This window comes from Bos grunniens, chromosome 9, assembly GCF_055505025.1.
Source record: "Bos grunniens cultivar Pamir isolate PY7600 chromosome 9, Bosgru_T2T1.0, whole genome shotgun sequence".
NCBI lineage: Eukaryota > Metazoa > Chordata > Mammalia > Artiodactyla > Bovidae > Bos > Bos grunniens.
The window spans coordinates 24,245,344-24,268,524 of NC_141173.1; the positions used below are offsets into that span (position 1 = coordinate 24,245,344).

Genomic DNA, 23,181 nt, shown 5'->3' on the forward strand with positions numbered 1-23,181 from the left:
AAAGGAAGATAAATACATGAGAAGAAACTAATAGAATAAGATTTGTTTGCAGATTCCCCTGGTCCTCATATTTTGGGGTGACTTTACCTGACTCCAAGGAACCCCTGATGAACCAAGCTATTAGTTATTGGTATTTGAGTGTTATAGTAATAGGTAAAATGGGTACGTGAGTCATTTCACTAGAAGGTTTTAAAGAGATGTACGCTTATTTTGGTGGTGGTTTAGTCACTAAGTCATGTTCGACTCTTGTGACCCCATGGACTGTAGCCCTCCAGGCTCCTCTGTCCATGGGATTTCCCAGGCAAGAATACTGGAGTGGGTTGCCATTCCATTCTCCAGGAGATCTTGCTGACCCAAGGATCAAACCCCTGTCTCCTGATTTGCAGGCAGATTCTTTACCAACTGAGCCACCAAGGAATCCTTGTACATTTATTTTAATCGATTCAAAAATAAAAGTCTATGCAAAAGCCCAGTCCTCTAAGGCAGTAGTCCCCAACCTTTTTGGCACCAGGGACCAGTTTCATGGAAGACATTTTTTCACAGACTGGGATGGGGGGATGGCTTCAGGATGATTCATGCACATTACATATATTGTATACTTTATTTCTGTTACTACATCAGCTCAGGCATTAGATCCTGGAGATTGGGAAACCCTGCTCTAGGGGGACCCTACAGAATGTCTAGAGCTCCATAGAAGACAAATTTTTTGAAGAAAGTAATATCCCTCTTTATTAACCCCTAAAAAGCATTATCTCTACTGTTAGGAATAATGTAATACCACTTCATTCTTATTATATATTACAATCATTAAATATATATGAAAACATATATAAAAATACAAATGCTGCATGCCGACTTCATAATTTTGGGGTAAATCCATAGACTGAGTCAGAACATGCATACATCATTTATAGCTTAACTGTTCATTTATACCTGAAAAAGTTTTCATTAAGCACACTAATAATTTTCAAATGATGTAATAAAAATGTGCTTGCAGTATTTGGCTGAATTACATTTGGGAAAAAGAAGCTAGCTGTTTCACCTATTTCAATACTAGTATGCTTTGGATCATATTATACATGTACAGAAACTTAGAAGATCATAAATCTCCCAAAAGAAGACATTATTTAGTCTGTGTCACTGGTATGTATGTATCTGTAAAACATTTTAACACTGCAAACATCAGAAGTTTCAAGATGGGGCACTGGAAAAGGTATATACTCTACTACAATGATGCTGAATACTTCTTCACAATGCTTCTTCATGATGTCAATCAACTGGAAGTGGGAGTTTATCAAAGAGTTGCTTGATATCCATCATTTCTTGGTGACATGAACTGGGTTTTTCAGGTTACATTGGCTGGGTTTACCAATGTTTTTAACTTTTCTACAGTAAGAGAACTGACCATTAGAGCAACTTAAAGGTAGTAATCTCCATGACCCTGAAGACAGAAACGTCTCTATTAGCACCACTGTTAGGACCCTTGTTGGAAGTCAGCAACTGAACGCAGTGATACCTGCCAGTTTCTGCTGAATGCTAACAGTGGTGGACAAAGATAAAGCTCCTACCTGAAAAAGGCCTACCCAAAATAATAATCTTAAAAGGAATGAAGGAATACTCTTCTTCACCTCTTGCTCTATCAAAGCTTTTACATTTTCTGCTGCCTGTTTAATTCCAAGTTTATCCTCCTGTTGAATCAAGCCCAATAATATCAAACCAAGAAGGCACAGCCATGTTCACATTTAATGTAACAGATTAACAGACACATGCAGGTAGGTGTTTTTGATACGTGAACTTCTGATACCGGCAAAGGCTTCTTGCCCACCCCCACCCTGCATCTCCCCATCCATGCAGGAAAATCACAGCAGTGGGCTTTCTGGAGTGAGCAGGGTGAAGAACCAAGCAGACACACCTAAGGCTGGAAAGAAAGCATGGTCGGGCCTCCTGCAGCCCCAGGTTAAAAATCAAGGATCTAGGCCAGTGGTTTTCAATCTTTTTCCCATATTGGAATCCCCTGGGGAGATTTAAAAACACTCTTGACTGGACCCAGAGTTGTTAATTTCATTGGTCTGGGTGGTAACTTTAGCACCAGGATTCTGTGCCCCAAGGTCCCCAGGTGATCCTAATTTGCAGCCAAATTAGAATTCCAGACTCCTGGTTTAGAAGAATGTTTATCACACTTTTGCTTGCATCAGAATCAGTTGCAAGGCTCCTTAAAGCAGGGCCCCACCCCCAGAGTCTTTGATTCATAAAGTGGGCGGTAGAGCTCCAAAATTTGCATTTCTAACAAGATCCCAGGTGATGATATTGATGGTCGCTAAGGGACCACGTTTTGAGAACCAATGGTCTAGAGCAGCGCTATCCAAAAGTAACGTGAGCTGTATATATAGTTTAAAGATTTCCAAGGAGCCAAGGTTTTTAAAAGTAAAAAAAAAAAAAGTTGAATTTTATTTTCATCATATATTTTATTTAACCTAATACTGTATCCAAAATATGAGTATGTCAATTTGTTATCAATGTAAAATTAATGACATGTTTTACAGTTTTCTTTTGTACTGTCTTTGAAATCTAATGTGTATTTTATACATAAAGCACATCTCAATTCTGACACCAAATTCTTATCAGAAGTACTTGTTCTCTACTTAAATTTTATAAAATTTACAGTTGAAATGATAGATGCATATACCCAAGTTGCTGCAAACATACTTGAACTTTTTAAAAACTAAATTGAGTTTTATATTTGAATTAAAATCTTCTTTTCCATACTTGAAAAATCTAAGACTACTTGGTCTACTGAAGGTTAACCATTAACATTTCCTACCTGGGACTTACCAGGTAGTCCAGCATTAGGACTTCATCTTTCAGGGCTGGGGTTATAGTTTCAGTCCCTGGTCAGGGAGCGAAGATCCCACTTGCCTTGCAGCCAAAAAAACCAAAACATCAAACAGAAGCAATACTGTAACAAATTCAATGGAGACTTTAAAAATGGTTCACATAAAAAACAAAACAAAAAAACATTACTTATTTGTATAGGTAGTTTCCAAATTGGTATTGAATTATGTTCCTAAAGTTCAAGTGTAAGTCAATGATTTAGAAATCATATTGCATTTTTCGTAGCCATAATACAACAAATGCTTCCATGCTAGTTTTAAAAGCCCGTGCATTCACACTTAGACACCCAGTCATGTCCAACTCTTTGCTACCCTTTGGGTTGTAGCCTGCCAGCTCCTCTGTCCAGGCAAGAATACTGGAGTGGATTGCCATTTCCTTCTCCCCTTAAAAGCCCATTAACACATAATGTTGGAAATATCATACAAAGAATAAAAGAGTCTTCCTAAAGTTTTTTAAAAATAAAATATTTCTGAATAAAATGTCTGACAAGTTCCAATTTAATATTCCACGAGTAGAGTTATCTATCTACCCTGGGGAAATATAATAATAATATAAACATTTGTTTCTCAGTAGATATGAACTATATCATTTGCTTTAAAAGGCAGAATCAACTCTAGCACATCTGGTTTGAAATAATAATTGTTCTATCTCACTACATACATAAAGGGCATTCATACAACCTGGGCCTTAAAACCCCCACAGGAATATTCCCAAATGCGAAATATAGTTCAGATTTTCTATCCAAAAATTAAAAATAAAGACTAGTTCTAAATTTAAATCCTCTTGCTCAAAATTCTCCAATGGCAACCACCTCACTCCTAGTAGAAGCCAAAGTCATTAGCTGACCCATAAGGCCCCATAGAAACTGTTCCAGTCCCTTTATCTCTGTGGCTTTATTACATTTATCTCCCCACTCCTCTTTCCTGTTGTTCTAACTGACTATGACTGTCTTACTTTTCCCCAAACAGAATACACACATCCCTGCCTCGTGGCCTTTGCTCTTGCTAGTCCTCCTCTGGAGCACTTGTCCCCTACATATCTACATGGTTTCCTCAGTCCCTTCAAGTCTTTGCTCAAGTGTCATTTGTCATCTGAGGCCTTCACTAACCATGCCATGGAATACAGCAATTACTATTCTTCCTTTACACATCTTCCTTACTCTCTATAGGTCCTCCTTACTTTTCTCCACAGAACTTTTTATATTTAAATATAATATGCAATTCACTCATATGAATGCTCACATGTCAACTCCATAACAATGGTGATTTTACATCTTTTGGTCTTTTCTGTGACACCTATCACTTCTTTGTTCCAGAACTCCACATAAACAACTTTTCTAACATATTTCATGATCTATTTATTCATACACACTTTTCTGTCATGAATATTTATTTGACTATCTTCTTTAAGTCTTCAGCATAAAGGGCATAGATCCTTTCCTCTTTGGCAAAAGATTTATCTAGAAATAATTAATGAGCCACCAGAATTGGACATAGAAAATTCAACATTTAAAATAATCCTTGGTTTTCAAACTGTTCTTGAAAAATTTGCTTACTATATTCCTACAGAATGGCATAAATTTGATTGAGACTGTTCTCTGATGAATACTCATTTGGATTGTACCATTGTATAATGTTTTAGCACCTTGTAAAATTATATATACTGTCAATAAAATTTCCGTGCATTAATAGCATATATTGTATTGTTTGGCTTCCCTGGTGGCTCAGTTGGTAAAGAGTCTGCCTGCAATGCAAGAGATGTGGGTTCAATCCCTGGGTCGGGAAAATCCCCTGGATAAAGAAATGGCAACCCACTCCAATATTCTTGCCTAGAGAATTCTATGGACAGATGAGCCTGGAGGGCTACAGTCCATGGGGTCACAAAGAGTCAGACATGATTGAGTGACTAACACACACACAGGTGACTCAAGTGGTAAAGAATCCACCTACTAATGTAGGAGATGCAGGAGACATGGGCTTAATCCCTGGGGTGGAAAGACCTTCCTGGAGTAGGAAATGGCAACCCACTCCAGTATTCTTGCCTGGGAAGTTCCATGGACAGAGGAGCCTGGTGGGCTACAGTCCATGGGGTCACAAAGAGTTGGACAAGACTGAGCACACACACATATTTACTGTGTTATTTAAAACGTAAATTTATATATATTATGAAAAAGACCCAGCTCAATATTTTTGCTATTCATTTTCATTGAATTAATATTTTACTACTTCCTTACATTTGCTTTACTCAACCTAGATAAAAACTACCTCCCATCATTGTCAAGAATAAATCTATATCATTGCTTCCAGTGAAAAGAGGGTAGGTTAGAGTAGTTGACAGCTGTCCAGACACTTCTCTTTGTCTTTCTCTGTTCAAGTACTCTCAGGCTCTCTCCACGGGCTCTCATTCTGGGTTAATTTGGGTCCTCACGGCATGGCAGCCTCAGGGCAGTCAAACTGCTTATTTGGAGATTGAAAACTTCCAGCACAAGTATTCCAGAGTAGAAAAAAAAAAGCTCTTCCTTTTGATTATTTACCCTTGTCCCTTCTCCAGACTCTCTTGACGTAGTCACAGAAACCTATCTCAATGGGAAAAGTGCCAAAGCCACACTGGAAGAAGAGCATGTAGACAGGAGATTTGCTGCAGCCATTTGGGAAATACAACCTGCCACATAGGAGCGTGAAGAAATCCATTAGACTCCTGGTTCCCATCACTTTTTTTAGGGTACTAGATCATCTAAAATATGCAGTGGGTGGTACATAACTTGATACATACAAGTTATTGACACTGATTGAAAATGTGCATAAGGAAACAAGTTGAGAAAAATTTATTCCAGAAAAGTAAACTAGAGGCTAAGCCATACTTCAGTTTAGATACAGACCCCAACCCTTACTCTATCTTCAGTACATCAGATGTTGAAGTCACCGATCATTATCGTGAATACAAGATTTCGAAGTGCTTTCTAAAATTGTTTTCAACGTGATTTAATGTGGTATATTTTCTTTTAATATTTTGAAAAATGACAGTTTATAGAAAATATACACATTAGTGCCAGAATATTAAATTAGCTATAATACACTATTCTGCTGCTGCTGCTAAGTCGCTTCAGTCATGTCCGACTCTGTGCGACCCCATAGACGGCAGCCCACCAGGCTCCCCTGTCCCTGGGATTCTCCAGGCAAGAACACTGGAGTGGGTTGCCATTTCCTTCTCCAGTGCATGAAAGTGAGAAGTGAAAGTGAAGTCGCTCAGTCACGTCCGACTTTTTGCGACCCCATGGACTGTAGCCTACCAGGCTCCTCCATCCATGGGATTTTCCAGGCAAGAGTACTGGAGTGGGTTGCCATTGCCTTCTCCATACAATATTCTACAATACTTTAATTATCTTAAGTAGTTAGGAGATTACTAAATGAGGCTCATTTCATAGACTGTTAACAAGCAGCAGTGAAAGAATTATTTATTAGAAACCAAAGATATTGGGGTCTATTAGGAACCATGTATTGGTTTAACTGTAGTAAGAATATCATATTAAAAGTAATACTGGGGATGTCCCTGGTGGCCCAGTGGATGGACTTCACCTTCCAATGCAGGGTGGCAGGTTCAAACCCTGGTTGGAGAGCTAAGATCCCACATGACTCAGAGTTAAAAAACCAAAACATGAAGCAGAAGCAGTATTGTAACAAATTCAACAAAGACTTAAACCCTGACTTTAAAGAGTTGAAATTCAGCCTACTAAGGCCAGGGTCTACCTTTAAAACACAAAAAGTAATACTGAATACTAAATGGATAGAGTTTTTTTTTTTAACTTGGAAAACTCTGCTCCCAAATTGTTGATGATTTGTTTTAGTTTATGGTTCTGTAATGTATGAAGTTTGTATAAAGAGTACATATTACTTTTACATTCAGAAAAAACAAAACTTTAAACTTTGGAACATACCCAGTGGGTATCTATAATTAAAACAATATACTGTACAATTTTAGGAATCTCAATTTTCTTCTTTGTTCCAAAGGTAAATTGAGACAACAGTTTGGCATTATACCACATTACAGTATGGATACCTGAAATCTCTGCTTGCCAGGAGGCACTAAAGCCAGCCACATAATGCGACTCTGAGACAAGGAGGATAAATTTCATAATACCCTCCTCTGCCAAACACCTGTGTGAATCCACCCTACTTGTCTAACTTTGAAAAAGCTGGACTAAAAACAAGCCAAAAAAAATAAGGATTCAAATTTAAAGTTAAAAAGCTGTGTAGAAAGGTAACCATTTTTCATAACACTATATATTGAATTTACCAGTTAACCCTGACTCACCTAAATAACAGATTATCACAGAATTAAGTGAACAAATAATTGATTTCAAATATAACATGAAGTTCTATAAATGACAATATTATGTGACTTTTTCCTTCTCAGTAACAGAGTTGGACACGACTGAAAGCGACTTAGCATGCACACACACGCACATCTGCTTCATATTTTGAAAAACTTGATGCTACAGTTAGAGAAAATACATATCAAATATGATTTATTTTCAAGTAAAGTTTTTCAAACACAAAAAAAGGATTCAAAAAACTACTTCAATTTCTCCTTTTAATGAACAGCTAGTAATTGCTTTAAAATTGCCATTCATCCTTGACAGTGTGTTAAATTATTTGCCTTTGTAGCTCAAACAGATGTTAGAAAATAATGAATAAAAAATCACACAAATAAAAGCTACTCTAATTTTTTTTTTGCTTTATCCAACTTGAAGTTTAAAAGAATAGTCTGTGTTTTTGGAGATCAACTCAAAATACATTGACCTCGTTAATTTGGAGCCCATGGGCTGTATCTAGTGGTTAGCATCTAGTGATCTGGCAGAAATATAACTAAGCCAGCATTAGGCACCAACTATCAATCTCTAGAAGGCAGTGGCACCCCACTCCAGTACTCTTGCCTGGAAAATCCCATGGACGGAGGGGCCTGGAAGGCTGCAGTCCATGGGGTCGCTGAGGGTCGGACACGACTGAGCGACTTCACTTTCACTTTTCACTTTCATGCATTGGAAAAGGAAAGGGCAACCCACTCCAGTGTTCTTGCCTGGAGAATCTCAGGGACGGAGGAGCCTGGTGAGCTGCCATCTATGGGGTCTCATAGAGTCAGACACGACTGAAGTGACTTAGCAGTAGCAGCATCAATCTCTAATGGCACCAGAAACCTGGCATTTCAAGTCTACTCCTAAGCTGAAGCTCTAATACGATGGCAGAGCTCCAGACCTCCTGGGTTATGGGAGAGGGAGAAAATGTGCATGAAAGGTTGTACTCAGGAGAGTTATACAAGAGATTCATTCATGACAGATGAAGAGGCTTGGGAGAAAGCACGTAGGCCAGGGTGGAAATGTGGAGTACTAAAATAAATTTCACTGTAGTGGAAATAGCAAGACCAAATCACTTTCCTAAAGACATGGCCTAGTTTCTATAGGGACATTGGGAATCTTTGGGCAGGAGGAAAAAATTTTGCATAGATTCAGTAGGAGAGTTATGAAGTCATTCTGAGGTTTTGAAAATAATCAGGCTTAAAGGGGAAAGGTGCAAGTTGGTAGATATATTAGGAGGTTGGGGATTTATTCTATGCTCATCCCAACCTCCTAATATATACACACTACTATATATAAAATCGATAATCAACAAGGACCTGCTATATGCACAGAGAACTATACCCAATATTCTGTAATAACCTATATAGGAAACGAATCTGAAAAAGACTAGATATGGTAATATGTATAACTGAATCACTTTGCTGTACATCTGAAACTAACACAACATTGTAAATCAACTATGCTAAGTCACTTCAGTCATGTCCAACCCTGTGCGACCCCAGAGACGGCAACCCACCAGCTTCCCCTGTCCCTGGGATTCTCCAGGCAAGAACACTGGAGTGGGTTGCCATTTCCTTCTCCAATGCATGAAAGTGAAAAGTGAAAGTGAAGTCGCTAAGTCATGTCTGACTCTTTGCAATCCCATAGACTGCAGCCTACCAGGCTCCTCCATCCATAGGATTTTCCAGGTAAAAGTACTGGAGTGGGGTGCCATTGCCTTCTCCTAGAGGGTATCAAATAGGGAGAACTCACACAAAGGAAACCACTGGAACACAAGACTCAGCCATCACCCAACCACAGTAGCACCCTGTGCAAGACACCTCATCCAAACAACAAACAAAACAAAAATACTAACCCAATCATCAGCAGACAGGATTACCACCTCACTCAGCCTTGCCCACCAGAGGATAAACAAACAAAAACTCAACACAAATCTCATGCTATACAAAGCTCACACAAACCACTGGACCAAACTTAGGAGGGCAGAAACCAAAAGGAAGAAAGAATTCAACCTTGAAGCCTGGGAAAAGAGACCTCAAACACAATAAGATAAAAAAATAATAATGAAAAAGCAGAGAAATACTATACAAATGAAGAAACAAGTGAGAAGAAGTCCAAATAAATGAAGAGGAAATAGGCAAACTACCTGAAAAATAATTCAGGATAATGATAGTAAAGATGATCAAAAACCTTGAAAAAGATATGGGGAAAATGCAAAAATCATTTAACAAAGATCTAGAAGAATTAAAGAATAAACATGCAGAGAACAGAATTACTGAAATTAAAAATACTTTAGAAAGAATCAGTAGCAGAATATTTGAAGCAGAAGAACAGATCAGTAAGCTGGAAGATAAAATGGTGGAAATAACTTCTGAAGAGCAGAATAAGTAAAAAGAATGAAAAGAACTGAGGATAGTCTCAGAGACCTCTGGGACAATATCAACTGCACCAACATTTGAATTATAGGGGTCCCAGAAGAAGAAGAGGAAAAGAAAGGGTAGGAGAAAATTTTTGAAGAGATTACAGTGGAAAATTTCCCCAACATGGAAAAGGAAATAGTCAATCAAATCCAAGAGGCACAAAGAGTCCCGTACAGGATAAACCCAAGGAGAAACATGCCAAGACACATACTAATCAAACTAATATAGACTAAACACAAAGAAAGAATATTATAAGCAGCAAGTGAGAAGCAACAAGTAATATACAAGGAAACCCCATACGCTTAACAGCTCATTTTTCACCAAAAACTCTGCAGGCAGAAAGGAATGGAAAGATATATTTAAAGTACTGAAAGGGAAAAATCTACAACCAAGGTTACTATACCCAGCAAGGATCTCATTCAAAATTGATGGAGAAATAAAAAAGCTTTTCAGACAAGCAAAGTTAAGAGAATTCAATACCACAAAACCACCTTTACAACAAATATTAAATGGACTTATATAGTCAAGAAATACAAGAGAATAAAATAGGTCTACCCCAAACAATTAAGAAAATGGCAATAGGAACATATATATCAATAATTCCTTTAAATGTAAATGGACAAAATGCTCCAGCCAAAAGATATAGGGTAGCTTAATGGATACAAAAACAAAACCCATATATATGCTGTCTACAAGAAACCCACTTCAGACCTCAAGACACATATAGACTGAAAAAGAGAAGATGGAAAAATATATTCCATGCAAATGGGAAGCAAAAGAAAGCTGGAGTAGCAATACTCATATCAGACAAAACAGACCTTAAAATAAAGAAGATTTCAAGAGATAAGGAAGGATATTAAATAATGATCAAGGGATCTATCCAAGAGGAAGACATAACAATTGTAAATATCGATGCATCCAATATAGGAACACCTCAATACATAAAACAAACACTAACAGACATAAAAGGAGAAATTGACAGTAACACAATAATAGGAGACTTTAATACCCCACTCACGCCAATGGACAGATCATCAAAACAGAAAATTAATAAGGAAACTCAAGACTTAAATGATACATTAGATGAGATGGATTGCATTGATATCTTCAAGACATTCCATCCAAATGCAGAATACACTTTCTTCTCAAGTGCACATGGGACATTCTCTAGGATAGACCACATCTTGGGTCACAAATCAAACCTCAGTAAATTTAAGAAAATTGAAATCAAATCAAGCATCTTCTCTGATCACAATGCTATGAGACTAGATATCAATTACAAGAAAAAAGTTGTAAGAAACAGAAACACATGGAAATTAAACAACACATTTCTAAATATCCAAAAAGTTACTGAAGAAAACCAAAGGAAAATTTAAAATTTTCTAGAAAAAAAATGACAATGAAAACATGACAACTCAAAACCTATGGGATGCAGCAAAAGCAGTCCTAAGAAGGAAGTTTATAGCAATACAATCCTACCTCAAGAAATAAGAAAAACATCATATAGACAGCCTAACTTTACACCTAAAACAACTGGAAAAAGAAAAACAAACAAACAAACAAAAAAGAAAACACAAAATTAGTAGAAGGAAAGAAATCATAAAGATCCAAGTGGAAATAAATGAAAAAGAAATGAAAGAAACAATAGTAAAGATTAATAAAAAGAAAAGCCGGTTCTTTGAGAGGATAAACAAAATTGAAGTACCTTTAGCCAGACTTCTTAAGAAAAAAAGAGAAGAATAAAATCAACAAAATTAGAAATGAAAAAGGAGAGGTTACAACAGACAATGCAGAAATACAAAGGATTATAAGAGAATATTATGAATAACTATATGGCAAGAAAATGGATAGCCTGGAAGAAATGGACAGATTCTTAGAAAAGTTCAATCTTCTAAGACTGAACCAGGAAGAAACAGAAATTATGAGCAACCCAATTACAAGCCCTAAAATTGAAGCTGTGATCAAAAATCTCAAAAAAAACAAAAGCCCAGGACCAGATGCCTTCACAGGAGAATTCTATCAAACATTCAGAGAAGAGCTAATGCCTATCCTTCTAAAACTCTTTCAAAAGATGGCAGAGGAAGGAACACTTCCAAACTCATTCTACAAGGCCACTGTCACCCTGATACCAAAACCAGACAAAGACAATACAAAAAAAGAAAACTATAGGCCAATATCACTGATGAACATAGATGCAAAAATCCTCAACAAAATTTTAGCAAACAGAATTCAGCAACACAACAAAAAGCTCATACACCATGATCAACTTGGGTTTCTTCCAGGGATGCAAGGATTCTTCAATATATGTAAATCAATCAATGTGATACACCATATTTACAAATTCAAAGTTAAAAACCATATGATCATCTCAATAGATGAAGAAAAAGCTTTTGACAAAATTCAGCACCCATGTATGATTAAAATGCTTCAAAAAATGGGCATAGAAGGAACCTACCTCAACATAGTAAAGGCCATATATGATAAGCCTACAGCAAACATTATTCTCAGTGGTGAAAAACTGAAAGCATTCCCCCTAAGATCAGGAACAAGACAAGGGTGTCCACTTTCCCCACAATTATTCAACAAAGTTCCAGAAGTCCTAGCTACAGGAATCAAAGAAGAAAAAGAAATAAAAGGAATCCAGATCAGAAAAGAAGTAGTAAAGCTCTCACTGTTTGCAGATGACATGATACTCTACACAGAAAACCCTAAAGACAGTATCAGAAAATTACTAGAGCTAATCAGTGAATTTAGCAAAGTTGCAGGATACAAAATAAATACACAGAAAGCAGTTGCATTTCTATATACTAACAATGAAAAATCAGAAAGAGAAATTAAGGAATCAATCCCATTCACCACTGCAACAAAAAGAGTTAAATATCTGGGAATAAACTTACCTAAAGAGACAAAAGAACTATACACAGAAAATTATAAGAGACTGATGAAAAAAATCAAAGATGACATAAATGGAGAGATATTCCATGTTCCTGAGTAGGAAGAATCAATATTGTGAAAATCAATATACTACCAAATGCAATCTACATATTCAACCCAATCCCTATCATTTTCCAATGGCATTTTTCACAGAACTAAAATAAAAAATTTCACAATTCATATGGAAACACAAAAGACCCTGAATAACCAAAGCAGTCTTGAGAAAGAAGAATGGAGCTGGAGGAATCAACCTTCCTGACTTCAGAATATACTACAAAGCTACAGTCATCAAGACAGTGTGGTACTGGTGCAAAAACAGAAACATAGACCAATGGAACAAGATAGAAAGCCCAGAAATCAATGCATTCACCTATGGGTACCTTATATTTGACAAAGGAGGCAAGAAGATACAATGGGGCAAAGACAGCCTCTTCAATAAATGGTGCTGGGAAAACTGGACAGCTACATGTAAAAGAATGAAATTAGAACACTTCCTAACACCACACACAAAGATGAACTCAAAATGGACTAAAGACCTAAATGTAAGACCAGAAACTATAAAACTCTTAGCAGAAAACATAGGCAGAACCCTCGATGACATAAATCAAAGCAAGATCCTCTATGACCCACTTCCTAGAGTAACAAATAAAAACAAAAGTAAACAATTGGGACCTGATTAAACTTAAAAGCTTTTGCACAGCAAAGGAAACTATAAGCAAAGTGAAAAGACAACCTTCAGAATGGGAGAAAATAATAGGAAATGAAACAATTGACAAAGGATTAATTTCCAAAATATACAAGCAGCTCATACAACTCAATACCGGAAAAAACAAACAATCTAATACAGAAGTGGGAAAAAGACCTAAATAGACATTTCTCCAAAGAAGATGTACAGATCACTAATAAACACAAGAAAAGATGCTCAGCATTGCTCAGTGTTAGAGGAATGCAAATCAAAGCTACAATGAGATATCACCTCACACCAGTCAGAATGGCCATCATCAAAAAGTCTACAAAAAATAAATGCTGGAGAGGGTGTGGAGAAAAGGGAGCACTCTTGCACTGTTGGTGAGAATGTAAATGGATACAGCCACTATGGAAGACGGTATGGAGATTCCTTAAAAAACTAGGAATAAAACCACCATATGACCCAGCAATCCCACTCCTAGGCATATACCCTGAGGAAACCAAAATTTAGAGACACACATAACCCATTGTTCATAGCAGCACTATTTACAATAGCTAGAACATGGAAGCAACCTAGATGTCCATCAACAGATGAATGGATAAAGAAGTTTTGGTACATATACACAGGGGAATATTACTCAGCCATAAAAAGGAATGCATTTGAGTCGGTTCTGATGAAGTGGATGAACCCAGAACCTATTTTACATAGTGAAGTAAGTCAGAAAGTGAAAGATAAATATTGTATTCTAATGCACATATACAGAATCTAGAAAAATGGTACTGAAAAATTATTTACAGGGCAGCAGTGGAGAAACAGACATAGAGAATAGACTTATGGACATGGGGAGAGGGGAGGAGAGGGTGACATGTATGGAAAAGTGACATGGAAACTTACATTACTATATGAAAATAGATAGCCAACGGGAATTTGCTGTATGGCTCAGGAAACTTAACAGGGGCTCTGTATCAACCTAGAGGGGTGGGATGGGGAAGGAGGTTCAACAGGAAGGGGATATATGTATACCTATGGCTGATTCCAGTTGAGGTTTGACAGAAAACAACAAAATTCTGTAAAGCAATTATCTTTCAATAAAAAAATAAATTGCAAAAAAAAAAAAAGAATTGCCATATGATCCAGCAATACCACTGTAAGGTATATATCAGAGAAAACCATAATTTGAAAAGATACATGCATCCCTATGTTCACAGCAATATTTACAATAGTAAGACATGGAAACAACCTAAATGTCCATCAACAGAAAAATAGATAAAGAAGATGTGGTGCATATGAACGATGGACTGTTACTTAGCCATCTAAGAAGGGTGAAAATAATGCCACTTGCAGCAACATGAATAGAACTAGAGATTATCATACTAAGTGAAACAAGTCAGAGAAAGATAAATATAATTTGATATCAGTTTTGCATGGAATGTAAAATATGACATAAATGAATTTATCTGTGAAACAAACAGTCACAGACATAGAGAACAAATATGGTTGTGCGTAGGGGAGAAAACATTTCTACCTATTCAACTTATTAAAGTGAAACAGAAGTTAAATTCTAAGAATAAAAGCATAGAGGGGGATAAAATGTTGTTGAAGAAATGTGAAATTAGATAATTTTTTTAAAATGAGTCAACTGAGATTTTAGAAAGGATAGTTCTGCAGGTAGTATGCCACCCTTATTATGAAATACTACTGATTCATTGGCATTTACCCTAAAGGTCATTTTAACATTTTAATTACAACACTAGTGTCTTCCTGGAAGTAGATAAGGTAGTTCTTGAGTATTTGCTGTCTGTTAATGTGTAAGAAGTTACTGCAAAATTCAGTGATCTAAAATAACATTTTTATCTCACAGTCTTTGTGGGAGAGGAATCTGGAGGCAGTTTAGCTTGATACCCTAGTTTAGGGTCTCTCTCAAGACTGCTTCAAGGCGACAGCGTTTGTCTCAAAACTCCACCAGGGAGGATCAGACTCCAAGCTCACTGATGTGGACATTGGCAGGATTCAGTTTCTAGTTGGCCTTACTGGCTACATGGGACTCCCCGTGGGCACAGCAACCATGGCAACTTGCTCTTTCAGAACAAACAAGAAGAACCAGAGAGAGAGAATAGGGCATGGCCTTCCAAATTTCAGAAGTGACATCCATAACTTTTGCCCTATTCTTTAGAAGCAAGTCTCTAGGTTTGATCTACAATCAAGAAGAGGAGATTGTACAGAATGCGTGAATACCAGGAGGTAGCAGTCTTTGGCGGAGAAGGCAATGGCACCCCACTCCAGTACTCTTGCCTGGAAAATCCCATGGATGGAGGAGCCTGGAAGGCTGCAGTCCATGGGGTCGCTGAGGGTCGGACATGACTGAGCACCTTCACTTTCACTTTTCACTTTCATGCATTGCAGAAGGAAATGGCAGCCCACTCCAGTGTTCTTGCCTGGAGAATCCCAGGGGCGGGGGAGCCTGGTGGGCTGCCATTTATGGGGTCGCACAGAGTCGGACACGACTGAAGTGACGCAGCAGCAGCAGCAGCAGTCTTTGGGAGCCATGTTAGAGACTACCTACCACACCTGACATGGGAAATTCTTTTTTTTTTTTTTTTTGCAAGAGCAGGCTGACATTTAATTTTTCTCTTATTGGCAATTGTGAGTTGCTGTGAGTCCTTTTTTAGGTCCATTGTATTATATTCTTTCCTAGTTACCAAGTCCAGTTCTTTTACTCAAATGATATCTTTCAATTGACCTCAAGTGTTTTCTCAACATTATTTTTGATTTAATGAATGTTTAGCTAAATATAAACAGACTTGGAGGAACTGAGGTATGGGCATAATTAAAAATCATCTGTTACATGAACCATTTGTAAAATACTCCACAACCATTATTCTCTGAGAAATACTACTGTTAAACACTTGGCTAGGTAATTTATAATTATTAAATTATTTACATTTAGTAATAAGAGACTTATCAGACCCTTTGTACAATGTCTATTCTGTGATTAAAAAGAACCTCCTTGTGAATTTTGTTGCTTAGAAATAGTGAAGCTTAAAAATGTTTTTAACTGATGTTAACAGAAACAATCTTCTCTAACTGCAATGGCAAAAATACAAAGTTGCCAAGAAGCTGTTTCAGTTCAGTTCAGTTCAGTTCAGTCACTCAGTCGTGTCTCATTTCGACCCCATGAATTGCAGCACGCCAGGCCTCCCTGTCCATCACCAACTCCCAGAGTTCACTCAAACTCACGTCCATCAAGTCAGTGATGCCATCCAGCCATCTCATCCTCTGTCATCCCCTTCTCCTCCTGCCCCCAATCCTTCCCAGCATCAGAGTCTTTTCCAATGAGTCAACTCTTCGCATGAGGTGGCCAAAGTACTGGAGTTTCAGCTTTAGCATCAGTCCTTCCAAAGAACACCCAGGACTGATCTCCTTTAGAATGGACTGGTTGGATCTCCTTGCAGTCCAAGGGACTCTCAAGAGTCTTCTCCAACACCACAGTTCAAAAGCATCAATTCTTCGGCACTCAGCTTTCTTTACAGTCCAACTCCCACATCCATACATAACTAATGGAAAAACCATAGCCTAAGAAGCTGTTTAGAACCTGAATAAAGCAAAAAACATTGGGGTGAAAGGTAATTCATTGCCTAGTCCTTCGTATTTTGACCATCTCTTTAGCTAGATTGCTAATATGTGACTTTTGTACAAATTCCATTAATTTTGGGTTTTCCCTTTCTTATTCTTTTAAAATTAGAGGGAATATTTTTTGCAAATACGCTTCATTAAGAAAAATGAGCAGCTATCATTACTAGTGCAATAAGAATTACCAAAAAGGGGGAGGAAAACAGAGTTCTTGTGTCTTAATTAAAAACTGTTAAGACACAAAACCTGGCTCTTTGCTCCCTTTCCAACAGCCAAAAGGGAAACATGGATCAGTTACATGCTATCAAGAAGAAAGAAAATACAAGTAATTCGACTAGTGCATGTGAGTGAAAGTCGCTCAGTCCTGTCCGACTCTTTGCGACTGTAGAGTCCATGGGATTCTCCAGGCCAGAATACTGGAGTGAGTAACCTTTTCCTTCTCCAGGGCAATCTTCCCAACCCAGGTCTCCCGCATTGCGGGCAGATTCTTTCATCAGCTGAGACACAAGGGAAGCCCCGACTAGTGCATACGTAGAGGCCAATATTATTTTCACCTTTTCCCTTGCTTTTCAAAGCCTAATACATTTGCCGCCACAGACAACAATCTGCTGCTGCTGCCAAGTAGCTTCAGTCGTTTCCGACTCTGTGCGACCCCATAGACGGCAGCCCACCAGGCTCCCCTGTCCCTGGGATTCTCAAGGCAAGAACACTGGAGTGGGTTTCCATTTCCTTCTCCAATGCATAAGAGTGAAAAGTGAAAGTGAAGTCGCTCAGTCGTGTCCGACTCTCAGCGACCCCATGGACTGTAGCCCACCAGGCTCCTCCATCCATGGGATTTTCCAGGCAAGAGTACTGGAGTGGGGTGCCATTGCCTTCTCCGGACAACAATCTAGTGGGCACTTATTATTATTTTCCTGCTTAACATAAAGGGATGCACGTTGGGAATTCGCTGTACCAGATAGCGGGTGCTCCATATTTTCATTAAAGTCTGTAATTCTTTTGTTAGGGTTTGTAATTGGCTTTCTTAGCATTATGAGGGAAGTGGTAATGGAGGTGGCAATGGGCAGGTAGACATAATTCAATACAAGACTACAGTAATCCCGATGGCAGCTCTTATAACGAGATCAGCTTGCATGATTCTCTGAGACTTGGGCTTGCCCCTTTCTTGACGATCCTGTTTCTTCTGAGATTGGGTAAAACGGGTAGAATTCTTAACTCCTGAAATTACTAGTGTTAGTGGCCCCTGGTGACAGGTCGAGTTCTCAAGTCCTCAGTCCTCAAACATCACCTTTTAGGCCTCATTCGGAACATGACAAAGCCACACGAGTCCTAGGCCCGTCTCCCACGAGGATCTCCGTTCACCTGAGTAAGCCTCAGTGCACTGCCTCCGAACCAGCTTCGACTTTGTCGAAATAATACCACAGACGTCATACTCCCGCGGCTCCCGCCCAAGAGCCCGCCAGCGGGACGCATGCGCAGAACTGGCGCGCGCCCACAGCCAGCTAGGCGTCGCAGGTGTGTGTACACCGGTCACAGTCTCCGAAAGGCCTGCTTCCCTCGTCGCGGCGAGGCAGTTCTTGGCGGCGACTACGTAGTATGACTACACGAAGAGAAACCGGGAAATTCTTTATAATTCCAGAGATTTTCCAGATCTCAATGCTTTTGGATAACTATTTCCAAGGGTTACTGGTTTTAATTTTAATAAAATGTGGTCTATTTTGTATTTTTAAAAATTTTAATGAGGGAAGGGAGCAATTTCTTATACATATTTTAAAACAATCGTCTGGTGTTCACTTATGAATGATGTATCAGAATATTTGATATATCCAAAACTCTTTTTGACTAACCAAAATTAAAAGGAGTCAAAAGGAGAAAAAAATGAAATGAATAATATATTTTTCCAAAATATGTTTCAGTATTGAGCCAGATAATGTCATGGAATATAGCTTGTTTGACACAAATGTCATTCATAACTCCCATATTGTAAATAAACTAAGGAAAAGGGCAGTGTTAAGTAGACATTAAAATCATTTTCAAAAAATAAGACCACAAGACTAGTCTAGTCAATTCTTTTTAAAAACTTCCCCTTCTCACTAGGTCAAGAGTTCTCAACCAGATATTTCTGTATATTTATAGTTGTCAAAACTTGATGTGTATATGCATTTCCTATAGAAGGAGTTAATAGCATTCATGAACTTCCCAAAAGAACAAGAACCATTGCCCTAGGCAACAGGAATTTAGGCACTGAATTCTCACATAGAGTCTCATGAATTTGCTTCATATAAACAACAACAACAAAAAGTAATTAAAATTTATTGAATTTCCTTTTAAACTGTTTCATCAATGTAACTAATTTTGAGTTCTATATTCACTCAGCAAATATTTATTGAGTATCACTAAATCCCAGCCAGTTCTAGGCAATGGAAATATTCATACAAGTCCCATCCTCACATTCTTGAGAGTGTGGGTGGAAGAAAGTAAACAGTAATGTGTACAATATTGCATTGCAGAGAAAATAAACAGGTTATTCCTGAATTATTTCAAGCTGTAATGGGAATATACAGTTCACTGTACATTAGCCCTACTGATCTTTCATAAAACTTTTGACATCAGCAAAATACCCTCAGTTCAGTCCAGTGAATACAGTGAATACTTATGTAGCACTTGCTATGGGCCAGGTATTGGGCTAGATGCTGGAGATGCAGAGATGAGCCTGTTGCTCTGAGAAGTTTATATTCTAGGCTTAGAGGGATCACTTTTTCTAGGAATCCCTCCAGGCTGGATTAGTGGTCCCCCTTAACTTTGGCCACCTCATGCGAAGAGTTGACTCATTGGAAAAGACTCTAATGCTGGGAGGGATTGTGGGCAGGAGGAGAAGGGGACGACTGCCGAGGTCCAGCCCCGGCTGATCCAGGGTATTCGAAGGGGAGACGGCGTCGGCGACCTATTCAAATGGTAATTAGAGATATAAAGAGTAATAGAATGAGGATAGCTCAGTAGGAAAATTCAGTGGAGAAAAGAGGCTGAGTAGCTTGGTTTACGCGGAAAATCAATATAACCCGTGACACCAGGTTAGCTCTGACCACGGAGGCCACAGGCGCCCTCTCGAATAGCGGAAGGTGCCCCACCTTAGACACCTTCTCGAGTGGGTCTTAGAAGCCCAGGCAAATAAATGGTCGCAGAGGATATCCGCGCTTCAGATGGAGACTTCAGCCAGAAGTTAAAGGGAAGAATGACATGGGGAGACCAAGCGTTGGTGAGCAAGGCCCGTAGCTTTATTTTTAACAGGGGTTTATATACCCTAAGTTACACATAGAGGATAATAGGGGATGCAAAGTCAGCAGTTTTTGATCCTTATCAAAAACCAGGGTTTCTTTCTTGCAAATTTATCGTATACAAATGGTTTAGGTAATGTACATCATCTTCTGGCCAGAAGGCCTATTAACATTTTATGACTCTTGACAAGGACTTATCAACAAAGACTTATTTTCTCTAAGAGTAATTATTTTAAGGTTTGGCACCATCTTCCGAAGATAAAATTGCATTCCTATAGGGTGGATGTGTAATGGGTTTACAACAAAGGAAAGACTTTATTACCTTAATGGTCTAAAGTTACTAACACCAAGGCCACTACTTATTTTTTCTACATACCAACTATATTAATTAATATACATTCAAGGATACAATTCAGGGGATGTGAAAACTTGGCAACAATCATTGGCTCATCAATGAAATCCTTTACTAGATTATTCTGACAGTTTCTAACTCTCTGAGAGGTTCTAAGCTATTTGAATATCTTAAGCTTCCCGTGCCTCTCGAGGCTGGGAGACTGTAAACAATCGTATGCATAGCTGTAGGAGTCCGGGTAAACTTGTCAGGCTAGTTAGAGAGACATCTGAGGGGTTTGGATTTAAACACTCCTAATTGCCCAGGAACTTTATTAATTGGAGCTGTAAGTTAACTCTTTGACAGAGAGAGCAAGATGGTGGTGGGGGACAGCCCCCAGTAAAGTCAGAGGTGAGAGCACAAAGCAATAAAGTAGGCAGACTCTGGTTTTTTGGGGGCAGATACTCGAGAATATCCAGGGGGACTCCTGAGGCTCAATCCCGCCTTTGCGTATGCCGAGCCTCCTTCCTCATGACCTTTGTCACGAGTGGAATGTCTCACCGGCTCCCAGCAGACGACAGAGGATGAGATGGCTGGATGGCATCACTGACTCGATGGACGTGAGTCTGAGTGAACTTCGGGAGTTGGTGATGGACGGGGAGGCCTGGCGTGCTGCAATTCATGGGGTCGCAAAGAGTCAGACACGACTGAGCGACTGAACTGAACTGAACTCTGATCATACAGTTACCTGGGCATAACTTTATTGTGCTTACCTTCAAGTCGAATCTGTTTAAGTGTCTCTCTTTCTTGCTTGATCATGAGCTCTTTGAGAGCAAGACACACATTTCATTAATCCTTGAATTCCCAGCATTTGGGGCATAGTAGTTCAAGAAATGTTTCTTGACCTGCACTTGGAGAGAGATAGTCTAACCATAGAGGGATTGCACATGCCCTGAGACTGTCTCTACCTCTATTTTAAGTAGTAAGATGCAGAGTACAATTTTTCCTCTCACCGGTTTCAGTCAAAATCAAAGAATGTCATTAATATGAGATCTATTATTACATAAGAAATGTCTTTATCAAGACCATATGCATTCTTTCTAAGGAAACTGGTTAGAAACACAGTGCTGTGTTTTATCAAGCAAAGAATGTTTTATCAACCAAAGAATGTTCTTCATCTCAGTCCTCTCCCCCTTTCCTGATCTGAGCCAATGGCATAGCTCCACCCATCATGTCCCATCAGCTCTTGCCCCAAGATCAGCAAGTGACCTGGGACATGGGGAAAAGAGGACCATGTCATTAAGGTGATGATACCTGATCATGTCTACTTCACTGGCAAGTTTTCGGGAAAAGAGCAATATTAAATTTTACAAAAAAAAAAAAGAATCAGATTCAAGTGTCATGTCTTTAGGGAAATAAAAGGCTAGATAAAAATTCAAATCAAACTGAAACTTCACAAGGTCAATGTATTCTATGTGCACACTGTATCAAAACAATAGTATCATGTAACAATTTCTCTCTGAATAAGGACAAATTCTCTGCCCACGCCCAGCAAAAGAAATTTTTATCCTAAATTTTTCTCAAAGGCAAATGCTTTCCCACACTCAGGAAAGCATTGCTGGTCCTCTGAGCATTCGTTTTATGCCAAGTTTCGAAGTTTTAATTCTAAATTATTTTGTTTAGTTTTTGAAGTATACAACCGTAGCATATTATGGTATAAATATTTGAAGTATACACCAGTATACTTAACTAGTTCAAGTATACGTTAATTATACATTAACCAGTTTTAGCCTCATATAGTTTGTCATTAGCTGTTTTTTTGATCACTTATATGCCGGAAATGGGCTTTCCTAGTGGCTCAGTCAGTACAGAATCTGCCTGCAATGCAAGAGAACCGGGTTCAATCCCTGGGTCAGGAAGATCCTCTGGAGAAGGAAATGGCAACCCACTCCAGTATTCTTGCCTGGGAAAGCCCATGGACAGAGGAGACGGGCAGGCTACAGTCCATGGGGTCTCAAGAGTTGGACATGAGTTAGCGACTAAATCACCACCAGCACATGCCAGAAATAGGCAAAGAAGACGAGGCTCAGAGAAGGTAAATAACTTTGCCCCACCTCAGGTTGCTAGAAGGGGAGTTGTAAACTAGTCTGTCAGTTCCCAAAATCAGTGGGCTTTACACTATGCCATAAACAGAACAAGGTTTTTTATGATGAATTTCCCATCATGGGTGGGTTTCAAGCCAAGAGTAGATGACCATCTATCAGAGTGCCAAGTTATACTAAATCATGGTATTTTTTTTTTTTTTAATTTGGGTGGAATGTTGGACTAGGTCTAACTGTAAGAGTCTGTGATTCCATGATGGAAGGAGCCCATTCATGATGGGAACAAATTCTGCAACAGGCTTTCTTCATTTTGGAAGTGAAGAAGAAAGCAAACCTCTTCTGAAAGTGTTACTCGGAACCCAAGAAGGTGAATTTACACAACTCCCAAGACATTATCCTCTAATCCTAGCTGGGTGGTGTGGAAAGTGAACACAGAAATATATTTGTGTTTCAAATGGTAGTTCCTGTAGTCCACAAGTGAAAAAAAAAAAAAACCCAAAACTTTGAAACTGTAAGATAGAAAGTTTTCAATGAAGTAAGAAAATTGTATTGTGA

The 23,181-nt window shown here is 38.6% G+C and overlaps 1 pseudogene; it reads right to left on the reverse strand.

The window, feature by feature from the left end:
• Positions 1-1,153: 1,153 nt before the first annotated feature.
• Positions 1,154-18,391, reverse strand: LOC147365684 (acyl-protein thioesterase 1 pseudogene; annotated as a pseudogene).
• Positions 18,392-23,181: the final 4,790 nt, after the last annotated feature.